This window comes from Urocitellus parryii, chromosome 14 (assembly GCF_045843805.1).
Source record: "Urocitellus parryii isolate mUroPar1 chromosome 14, mUroPar1.hap1, whole genome shotgun sequence".
In the NCBI taxonomy this organism is placed as follows: domain Eukaryota; kingdom Metazoa; phylum Chordata; class Mammalia; order Rodentia; family Sciuridae; genus Urocitellus; species Urocitellus parryii.
This window is the reverse complement of record NC_135544.1, coordinates 13,822,713-13,825,083: the sequence shown is the minus strand read 5'-3', so window position 1 is coordinate 13,825,083 and position 2,371 is coordinate 13,822,713.

Sequence of the window (2,371 nt, the reverse complement as noted above, 5' to 3'; positions counted from 1 at the left end):
TCATTCATGCCGTGAATGCTTGCTATGTGCATGCTTGCTATGTGCTGTTCCCTTCTGAGAGAAGTCAGGGAAGGCAGGAGAGAGATGAGGCTAGTATTTAAAGCTCTTGCTGGAGGAAAGCACTTTCAGATGGTGAGAAAGTGGATGCCTGCACCTCCCCGCAAGGGAAGCCAAGCAGGCAGTCAGGCGTGGCTGTTAAAGCCAGCTGCAGAGGCTCACAGAGCCAAGCGCAGAAACGCCTGCAGACCCTCCTGGCCTTGCTTTTGTAAGGCAGTTCATTCAGCCCTACCTTGGCTCTACCTGCATTTCACTCTGCTCTTTGTTTTATATTAAAAGAAAAAAAAACACAAATGAAATTTTCTTTTGTTAAAAAATTCCCTAGGAAACTTTTTAGAGACATTAAGGCAGACTTTATTAAAGAGGGGGCCAAGGCGATATAGAGACAAATGAAATGGAGTCTTGCATGGGAAAAGATTGGATTCAACTTTCACTTCAACAAGGTGAATTAGGGATTTATAGCCAAGGAGCAGGGTGAAGGTCTGTGGGTGGAAAACTGCTGTAGAGAAACATTAGGAACAGGGCTGTCTGGCAAAATTGAATTAATAAGATTTTCATTGAAGACAGGTCAAAGTGGTAAAATATTGAAGGTGGTAAGGATCCAAAGGTGCGGCGGGATTTTCACTTAGCAGGATTCTTTCTCAAATGACATTTAACAAGAAGAGAGGGAAGCCCAAGGTCAGTTCTAGTCAAGAAGAGGACTCAAGGGAGCCTGACCAAAGTTTTGGTCAAAGGAGTGAGCCTTTGCCACCTTAAGCATCCTCTATATGTGTCCTTTTCTCATACTTCAGGGAAGCTTCTGGACCCAACCCTACTATTTTAGGATCCCAAATCTACGCTGGTCCCTGGAGGTGGCCGGCCTATGATGCTGGTGCTTTGGAGAGAACATTGTTTGCCAGCCTTCTTAGGTCTGATATTAACTGTATTTTGACCTTGTTTTAACAGAATACTCCCTTGGAGTGACTAATTATGAAAATTAGTATCCTTAGATTCTGTACCTTTCCCCAGAATGCAGTTGGTTAAATGTCCTGTTTAAAACCTCCTTTTATATGGGCAAAAAAAAAAAAAAAAAAAAAGGAAACTAATCTTGGTGGGAATAGGCCTCATTAAGGCACCAACCTCTTAGAAGGGCCTCCCTATTTCAGGCTTTAGCATCCTACCCAAATTTATGAACCAGGTCTACCTGGGCCTGCTTAGATCTCACTGGGAACCATCACTTTCTTGAGACTTTTGACATAACTACAGGGTAGATTGGAGCAAAGATTTGGAGAAATAAGACCACATTTCAAATAGCAATGGTTCCATTGATTTTCTACCTGTATGAATAATATTGAAGGTGGTAAGAATTCAAAGGTGGGGGACTTTCACTGAGCAGGATTCTTTTCCAAACATTTTACAAGAACAGAGATGGAAGCCCAAGGTCAGTTCTAGTCATTATTTTCTACCTTCCTTCTCCTGTGTTTCTCTTCCTCAGACCTGTGCTATCATGGTACGCTTCTGGTGGTTTAAGCTCATGCTTGTGGTTCATGCTCCAGTCTTACTGACTGCTGCTTTGCCCTTCTGGGACAAGGGCACAGCTTCGCATTGGCTTCATTTTAACATGATGACCTCATTAAAGACCCTATTTCCCAGTAATGTCACCTTCTGAGGCACTTGGGGTTAAGAAGTCCATGTATCTTTTTGAGGGATTATATATTTGTCTTACAGGTTCCTATCTATCCCATCACATAAAATCCATCAAAAAGAGATGTTATGATGATGATCACAGAAAGTGTGATTTCAAGTGATTGAATCTGCAACACTCACTTATTCACTCATGAGTTCAGACATATCTTAGGAACTTTGATTATGGTTAGGCACCAAGGACTCAGCCTTCCTGTTTGTTTCCACTTGGCTCCTGCTTTGGTCCAGGTGCACACCCAGTTCTTAGTAATGACTCTCTCTTTCCTCTATAATATCAGTCCAGCTTCTGGTCACAAGTCCTCTCGTGACCAGAACCAATGCAGACATTCTTCCTGTCTAACACCCAAGATTTTACCCACCACCTTGGTTCTGCACTTTGTTCACATCAAGGGAGTGCTTTAGACAGGAGCTGATGAAATCCTTAGCTAGAAATGGCCATGAGAACTTTCCCCAAGTTGTTAAGAGTTGGAGTTGTTTCTCTTCCTTCTCCTCTTATTTCTCCTCCTCCTCTGCCTCCTATTACTTCTTCTTCTTTAGCCTCATCTCCTGCTCTTCTGGCTCTGACCCGAAGCTTTCAACATTACACGTCAACCCACTAATACTAATCCTGGACAGCTTTTCAGGTGATTTA